The sequence below is a fragment of the Chrysochloris asiatica genome, unplaced genomic scaffold (assembly GCF_000296735.1).
Source record: "Chrysochloris asiatica unplaced genomic scaffold, ChrAsi1.0 scaffold00141, whole genome shotgun sequence".
NCBI classification, from domain to species: Eukaryota; Metazoa; Chordata; class Mammalia; order Afrosoricida; family Chrysochloridae; genus Chrysochloris; species Chrysochloris asiatica.
In genome coordinates this window covers 1450779-1460526 of record NW_006408659.1, presented here as the reverse complement: position 1 = coordinate 1460526, position 9748 = coordinate 1450779, and the positions used below count along the sequence as shown (strand labels likewise).

Sequence of the window (9748 nt, the reverse complement as noted above, 5' to 3'; positions counted from 1 at the left end):
GTACAGCCATACTGATCCTTAGAAAGAATTAGTTCTTCTATGGTCTTCCTTATTCATTATTCAACTCTCATATGCATATGAAGCAATTAAAAATACCATGGCTTGGACCAGGCATACCTTAGTCCTCAAACTAATATCTTTGCTCTTTAAAGAGGTCTTGTGCAGCAGATTTGCACAATGTAGTACATTTTATGCTTTCTAGACTGCTGCTTTCCTGAGTGTTGATTTTCAATGCATGCAAAATGAAGTCTTTGACAACATAGAATTTTCTCCACTTATAATGATGTCATTGGTTCAGCTGTGAGAATTTTTGTTTTCTTTATATTGAGGCACAATCCATACTGAAGGCTGTGTCTTTGATCTTCATCAGTAAGTATTTTAAGTCCTCTTCAAGAAAGGTAGTATAATCTACATTTGCAGGTTTTTAAGGAGTCTTATTCCAATCCTGATGCATGGTTTTCTTCATACAAACCAGCTTCTCAGATTATTTGCTCAACATATAGATTCAGTAAGTATGGTGACAGAATATAGCACTGGTGCAGACCTTTCGTGATTTTAAACCATTCAGTATCTTCTTGTTCTGTTCAAACAACTGCTTCTTGATTTATACACAGGTTCCTCATGAGCACAATCAAGTGTTCTGGAATGCCCATTGTTTTAAATGGTCTTATTGACAATAGAAAAAAAAAGTGGAAAAAATACATTTATAGATTAAATCATGTCTTTTAAAAATATGTGCTGGAATCCTAATCCCTAAACCTGTGTCTTTAAGCCTATTTGGAAATGTTATGTTAATTAGACCATAAACCCGGTCAGGATGAGTTCTAAATATAATCATTTCTGAGTTACAAAATGAGATCAGACACAGAGACATACATGTATGAGGGGAAGGCAGATGCCGTGTGAGGATGGTTGAGAGTCAAGGAACCAAGGAACACCTACGGCTACAAGGAAGGAATCAACACAGCCATGACTCTGGTTTACACTTTCAGTTTCCAGAACGATGCGATAATAAATCTCTGTGCTTTAAAATCACCCACTTGTGGTATTTCTTTATAGTGGCCATAGGCAACTAAAACAAACCCAAATACCCATCAATATATAAATGGGTAAAAAAAAAAAATGTGGTTTATCCGTACTATGAATTATTCAGTCATAACATAGAATGAAATACTGACATGTATTACAACAGGGTTGAACCATCAAAACACGCTAAATGAAAGAAGGCAGTCACAAAGCACTATATGAGGGTGCTTCAACGTGTTTGTTAAAATATGGAATCAAAAGATAACGGAATTTTTCCCATGAACTTTTTGGAGCTCCCTTGTCTGATTTTGTTCATATAAAGTATCCAAAATAGGCAAATAGGTAGCGACAGAAAGTGGATGGGTAGTAACCTAAGACTGAGTGTAGGATAGACTTGGGGAAACAAAGCGCAGAGCAGACACAGGGAATCGGAATGCAGGACTTGCAGGGTAGGATTGAAGGAACGTTGGGCACAGCACTGGTGGGAGGTGAAGCGGCTAAGCCGTAGTCCTCCAGTCACACAGCCCAGCCTTATCCAGCTTAGTCTCCTCCTAGCCTACTTCTTCTCCACAGAGGAATAATCCATCTCACAGAGGAATAATCCACAACTGGACTTCTCACAGGATGAGCACATCAGTAAATCTTAGTTTTTATGATCATATTCCTATTATCGTATTTTCTTTTTTAAAAAAATCAGACAAATGGATTGTCTCAAAATAGATGAAAAAAAAAAAAAATCCTCATTTTTTTGCATAGTTACAATTCTCTCATAAAGACCTGGTCTTCAGAGCCTAACCATGTGGATAAGTGAGCAGTGGGTATCATAGTTAATACAACTGAATGATCGTGGCAGGCAAGCAACACATTGCTTTCTCCCATCGGGATTTTATTGGGTATATAGTTAGATCCTGGTGTCCTGATGTGGCATTGTAGGATAAGCACTGGACTGCAAGGTCAATTTGAACCACAAGGCTGGCAGTTCAAATCCACCTGCTGCTCCTCGGAAACCACACACAGGGTTGCTATGAGTTACAGTTAACTCAACAGCACTTAACAGCAACAACTACATATTTGGACCCTAGCTTTGAAAATATATCTTTGCAAAAAATATCTTTATTTTCAATGTCACAATGTTTCTCAAACACTTGTCAATCATTCACATCCCACTTCTTTTATTTCTACCACATCCCAAATACCACCTGTCCTATTATTTATAATTCGTAAATCAATTTTAAGTTGAATCACTTTTAAAAAGCAACCTCCCCTCTTACAATTAATGAAATCACAAGCTTAATGTGCCTCATGAATTTGAAAAATAAGAAACTAAATGCACTGCCCTTAAGTCAATTCTGACTTGTAGCAATCCTACAGGAAAGAGTTGTACTGTTCTCCATGGGGTCTCCCAGGCTGTATGGACGCAGACTGCCACATCTGGTTCCCTCTGAGAATCTGGGGGTTTGAACTGCTAACCTTTCAATTAGTAGCTGAGGACTTTAATCACTGTGCCACCAGTGCCCTAATATACATTTTGTTTTTATTAAGTGACATTGAGTCAGTCCTGACTCATAGAGACCCCATATAGCGTTTCCAAGGATTAGCTGGTAGGTTTGAACTGCTGACCTTGTGGCTAGCAAGTCCACTGCTTATCCTACAGCATCACACCAGGACTCCCTTATATGTTTATTACATATTAAATAAATTCATAGCTATTATTAATGATACTGAAGTTTGTCTGTAAACTAACATAACATATATTACACATGGTACACAGGCACTTTGTGGAGAACATTGCTTAAATGTAAAATTAGAATTTTAGTCTGAGTATACATCTCTGACCTCTTGAGTTGTCAAGCCTTTGAAAGCTCTGACCACAATTTCATCTTTATTTGCTCTCTGTTCTGCAAGCACTTTCCACAAACCTGATCACTGCCTTCTGATGTTAATACAGCAGTGTGATTTCCTCTCCTCAATCTACCACCTTATCCTTGCTGGTTGAAGTCCATAGTATAAGACATCCCTTGTCACTCCCTCTACCTCTCAGACAGTGGGTCTCAACTTTCTCTGTACCTGGGGAACTTGAAAATTCTGATGTCCGAGCGACATCTCATGTCAATGAAACCAGAGACACTTGCTACAGGGCCTGGACATCAGGATTTTGAGAGAGAGAGAGAGAGACAGAGAGAGAGAGAGAGAGAGAGAATTAGTTGTTAAGTGTCATTGAGTGGGTTTTGACCCATAATGACCCTGTATAGAGTCACCAGGAGCAGCTGGTGAGTTTAAACTGCCAAGAACCTTGTGATTCAAATTGACTTTGCGGCCTAGCACATCAACACATATATTAACATATATATATAACGTGTGTGTGTGTATGCATACACACACACACACACACACACTTGAAGTGACTTCCAGAAGTTTATGGAAAAATTCCATTATCTTGTAATTCCATTTTATGTGAACTTTCTGAAGCCCTCTCATATATATGTTTTTTTATTTTTCTATATAGACAGATACATACACATACACACATATACAGTTGGTGCACAATCAGGAAGTTAATGCTCAAATAACTTTAGCAACATGGCATGCACTATGGCAGTTGGCTCATAAAAGAGACATCTGGAAGCCACATCAGCAATGAAAGCAGTGCAATGGTTTCTACAGACGGCAAGGTTTCATACACTCAGTGCTACGTAAGCATTGCTTGAATATCTTTTTAAAGGCTGTGGAATGTTTAAATTGAGTATAATGAGCCTCAGACTGTTTACACAGAGCTGCCCAATGAACCTTTCTTTACAGATTAATCTACGCCAAATATGATCAAAACTGATTTCATGAAAAGTACTTATAATTTCAACATTGTGTACTGTTACAACACTTCACTTTGCTGTGAACATTATCCAGTAATTCTAAACGCTACAATGTCTACTGTGCCATGGCCCAGTATTCAACAAAACAAATAAGTGACCTAATGATCTACACAACAACATGGATGACTCTCAATGTCATACTGAAAGAGAAAAAAATCCACATGCAATTCTCTTTATAAAAACCTAGAAAACGCAAGCTAATAGAGTAAAATAAAGCAGATCAGTAGTTGTCTAGATGATGTAGAGAGAAGGAGGGAGGATTATTAGAGGCAAGAGTAAAGTCTGGAGAATAAACACAGATGTTCAATCTCTTGATTGTGGTAACGAGTTCATGAATGTATACATTTTTAAAACCTGCACAAATCACACACTTTGAATCTGTTATTGTTGTTAAATACTGTCGAGTTGGTTCCGACCCACAGAGACCCTGTATAGGATTTCTAAGCAGCAGCTGGTGAGCTTGACCACCGACCTAGCAGTCCAACCAGCTTTGCAGTCTAGTGCATTAACCTACAGCGATGACAATTATAATTCAAGAAAGCAGAAAAGTAAACAAAAACACAATAAACTATAAACAACATCTTTACCTTCATAGGGTTCACATTGTGGTGGGACTAGAGATGGACAGGAAGCATTTGAATAATCAAGGACATACCACATAATAGTAAGTACTACAGTCAAAATCAATTGGTATGATGTTCACCAAAAAATACATTCAAGAATGTTCAGAGCGGTTCTGTTTATAATAGTCCTAAATTGGAAACCATCCAAATGTCCATCAACAGTAGATTAAATAAATCGATTTGTGGTATTTTAAACCCATGCATTAATTATTGAATCACGGTATAGTCGCACAATGGAATACTACATAGCAATAAGAATGAATGAACTACAACTACACATAATATCAGGAAGGATCTCATAAAATATTGATCAAAGGAAGCCAGGCTGCCTCTATGATTCCAATCTCAATCAAAGCTGATAGAAGCCAGGATGACAGTTATATTTGGAATGTACTGATTACACCAGGCACAAGGCAGGATTCTAGAGGTTGTTGATGTTCTCTTTCTTGACCTAGGTGTTGGCTACACAGATGTGTTCACTTTGAAAAAATTCATCAGGTTGTTGTCTTAAAGATTTGTACTTTTTGCAGGTATATTAATTGTCAATAAAAATGTTTTAAATAAAAGAGCAATAAAGCCACATGGTATGATATATGATAAGAAAGACTGGCTCTTTCAGGTTGCAGCATCAGAAACACCATTCCAAAGAAGGAGCATTTAAAATGAGACAGCTTTTTCAAGTTCTTGGGGTCTGCTTGTTTCAGGGAAGGTAGGAACAAATGCAAACAATGAGCACAAATAGGAGAGGCGAGTCAAGACCAGAATGAACTGGAATCATAAAAGAGCACCATACACTGCATACCACAATGAGTTTGTATTCAGTTCCAATATGAAACCAAAGGACGGTACTCTATAGGAAAAGGATAAGAACTTATATGTGGTTCTAACTTTCCTGACTTGTTCAAGCCTGAACGTTATCATCAACAAAATGAAGATAGCAAGATAAAGGATGCATTGTATATGAAGGACTTAATGCTACACCTCACAGGCTATCAAAATTGCTGTGGTTCATTCCATATTTCATTAACTCTAAGATATAGAAACTGCAAGATAAGCTATTATTTTACGAGTCATTAGAAAGAAAGAGATGGCAATTAAAATATAACTACAGTTATCAATTGTTATTGTTAAGTGCTGTCGAGTCTATTCTGACCCATATATAGGATTTCCAAGGACCCTATATAGGATTTCCAAGGAGCTGCTGATGAGCTTGAACTGCTGACTTTGCAGTTGAAACAACCTTGCAGTCTGATGCATTAGCCCACAGCACCACACCAGGACTTCAGGTTATCACTTTATTATCCATTAATAATCAAACATGGAATGTACGAAGTATTAATCTAGGAGAATGGGAAATTGTCAAAAATGAAATGGAACACATAAACTTCGATATTTTAGGAATTAGTGACCTGAAATGTACTGGTGTTGGCCATTTTGAATCTGACAACTACATGGTTTACTACATGGGGAATGACAAATTGAAGAGGAATGATGTCACACTCATCGTCAAAAAGACAATAAGCAGATCAGTCATGAGGTACAATGCTGTCTGTCATAGAATAAAATCCATGAGCCTATTTGGAAACCAGTTAATAGCACTATTATTCAAATTTATGCATGAACCACTAAAGCCAGTGAGGATAAAATTGAAGAAATCTACCAAATATTTCAAACTGAAATCAATCAAACATGCAATCAAGATACATTGATCATTACTGGTGATTGCAATGCAAACATGGAAACAAAGAGGAAAGATCAGTAGTAGGAAAATATGGCCTTGGTGATAGAAATGATGCTGGAGAGTAAATGACAGAATTCTGCAACACCAATGATTTGTTCATTTCAAATACCTTCCTTAGACAGCATAAGAGATGATTATACACATGGACCCCACCAGATGGAATACACAGAAATCAAATTGACTACATCTGTGGAAAGACACGGTGGAAAGTTCCATATCATCAGCCAAAACAAAGCCAGGGATACATTGTGAAACAGACTATCAATTGCTCAAGTGCAAATTCAGAATGAAGCTGAAGAAAATGAAAACAAGTCCATGAGAACCAAAATATAACCCTGAATATAAGCCACCTGAATTTAGAGATCATCTGAAGAACAGATTTGATACATTAAACACTAAAGACTGAAGAACAGAAGAGTTGTGGGATGACATCAAGAATATCATAGAGGAAGAAAGCAAACACGAAGACAATAAAGAAGGAAAAGATCAAAATGCATGTCAGAAAAGCACTGAAACTTGCTCTCCAGAATAGAGATGCAAAAGCAAATGGAATAAATGAGGAGGTACAAGAGCTGAACAGAAATTTTCAAAGGCCAGCTCGAGAAAACAAAGTCAAATTGTACAATGAAATGTGCAAAGATCTGGAATCAGAAAACCAAAAGGGAAGAACACGCTCAGCATTTCTCAAGCTGGAGAAACTAAAGGAAAAATTCAAGCCTCGACTTTCGTTATTGAAATATTCTTGGGACAAATTACTGAATGATGCAGAAAGCATCAAAAGAAGATGAAAGGAATACACAGTCATTGTACCAAGAGGAAATGGTTGATGTTCAACTGTTTGAAGAGGTCGCATATGATCAAGAGCCAGTGATACTGAAGGAAGAAATCCAAGATGCACTGAAGAAATTGGCAAAGAACAAGGCACCAGGAATTGATGGAATAAAAATTGAAATCTTTCAAGAAAGTGAGGTGGCACAGGAGGCACTCACTCATCTATGCTAAGAAACTTGGAAGACAACTATCTGGCCAACTGATTGGAAGAGATCCATTATTTGTGCCCATTCTAAAGAGAGGTGACCCAATGGAATGCGGAAATCATTGGACAATATCTTTGATATCTCATGCAAGTGAAGTTTTACTAGAGGAAATATAGAAACAACTGCAATGATACACTGACAGAGAACTTCCTTCCAGAGGTTCAAGCCACATTCATAAGAGGACGTGGAATGAGGAATATCATTGCTGATGTCTGATGGATCTTGGCTGAAAGCAGAGAATACCAGAAATATGTTTACCTGTACTTAACTGACTACTCAAAGGCTTTCAATTGTGTGGATTATGAGAAGCTATGGACAACATTGCGAAGTATGAGTATTCTGACTTAATTGTGCTCATGAGGAATCTGTACATGTACCAAGAAGCAGTTGTTTGAAAAGAGATGGGAACACTGAATGGTTTACAATTAAGAAAGCTGTGTGACAGGGTTGTACTCTTTCACCATATTTATTCAACCTGTATACTGAGTAAATAATCCGAGAAGCTGGGTTATATGAAGAAACATGTGGCATCAGGATTGGAGGAAGACTCATTAACCACTTGCGATATGCAGATGATACAACCTTGCTTGCTGAAAGTGAAGAGGATTTAAAATACTTATTGATGAAGATCACAAACCACCGGCTTTTGGTATGGATTACATCTCAATGTAAAGAAAACAAAAATCCTCACCACTGGACCAATAAACAACATTCTTATCAATGGAGAAAAGACTGATGTTGTCAAGGACTTCATTCTTCTTGGATCAACTATCAACACTCATGGAAGCAGCAGTCAAGAAATCAAGTGATGTATTGAATTAGGCGAATCTGCGGCACAAGACCTTTTTAAAGTGTTGAAGAGCAAAGATGCCGGCTTGATGACTAAGGTGCGCCTGACCCAAGCCATGGTATTTTCAATAACCTCCTTTGCATGTGAGAACTGGACAGTGAATAAGGAAGACCGTAGAAGAATTGATGCTTTTGAGTTATGGTGTTGGAAGAGTACACTGAAAATGCCATGGGCTGCTGAAAGAACCAAAAGATTTGTTTTGGAAGAAGTGTAACCAGAGTGCTCCTTGGAGGCCAGGATGGCTAAACTTAGTCTCTCATACTTCAGATATATTGTCAGGTGGGACCAATCGCTGGAGAAGGATATCATGTTTGGGAAGGTCGAGGGTCAGAGAAAAAGAAGAAGACCCCAGCAAGATGGCTTGGCAAAGTGGCAGCATTGATGGGCTCAAGCATGGCAACAATTGTGAGATTGGCCCAAGGCCAAGCAGTGTTTCATTCTGTTGTGCATTGGGTAGCTATGAGTCGGTACCGGCTCAATAGCACCTAACAAGAACAACATCACTTATATTTTTTAGTTTATGCCTTTTAAAGGGATCCTTTTAGATTTACTGAGCCATCGTTTTATCATGTCACTCTTATACATATATAAAAAGAAAAATATAAGCAAAATCAATTAGTTAATTTCTTCCTCAAATTTCTTCCTATTTTGTTCCTCAAATTCCAGAACAGTTTGACTGTTCTGAGTTTGAAGAACTTGTACAGGCAATGACAATGGTACGGTGGCTCCCTGAAAGTCATGGGATATCTTTGTTAGCTACACTTAGTTGATATATGTAAATCTGGGTTAATATTTCTATTCACAACTGAAATATGAATGCCTGTCTCCATCCCTCAGAAATACAGAGAGTGGAAACTAAGATACATTGTGGAAAGCACTGTATAGAAATCTAGGTAATGTTATTGGGCCATCCTCCTTGTAATTACCCTCCAGAATCATAATCACATCCCATCCTCCCCTCCAGGCTCTTCCTAGCTGTTATATGAAACAGTAACTCAGTATGCTTTTCATATTCTTTCATTTGTCAAATCATTGTTCAGGTATAATTTTGTAATGGTCCCATCTCTGTTACAACTCTTTGTGCTCTGGACTTATTGTTGATCTCACCACAGCACCTAGTAATTTAAAAAATGAGTCCTTATTATGATTAAAGTTCTATTATTATACAAGTCCTAGTGTGGCACTGCAGAATAATGCACTGGACTGCGAGCTCAGTTTGAAACACAAGGTAAGCAGTTCAAACTTGCCAGCTGCTCTTCAGAAACTCTATACAGGGTCACTATGAGTTGGAACCAACTCAACAGTACTTAACAGCAACAACAAATCATGTAAGTGGGAGTCCTAATATAGCACTGTAGGTTAAGCACTTAGCTGCTAATCACAAGGTTGGTGGTTCAATCACACTAGTCACTACTAGAAAATCCTATAATGGATCACTATGAATTAGAACCTACCAGATGGCAACAATATTATCCAACTGGAAAAGTGGGTTAAGACTTGGGCTACTAACTGAATGGTTGGCAGTTCAAATACACCAGCTGCTCAGGGAGAGAAAGATGAGGCAATCTGCTTCCAGAAAGATGTAAAGCCTTGGAAACTCT

The 9748-nt window shown here is 37.9% G+C and overlaps 1 protein-coding gene and 1 pseudogene across 1 annotated transcript in view; one reads left to right on the top strand and one right to left on the bottom strand.

Moving 5' to 3' along the window:
• Window positions 1–9748, bottom strand: part of PAK7 (p21 protein (Cdc42/Rac)-activated kinase 7) — a 522812-nt gene that overhangs the window by 468083 nt on the left and 44981 nt on the right. The window lies entirely within an intron of this gene.
• Window positions 1–9748, top strand: part of LOC102821982 — a 25204-nt pseudogene that overhangs the window by 14831 nt on the left and 625 nt on the right.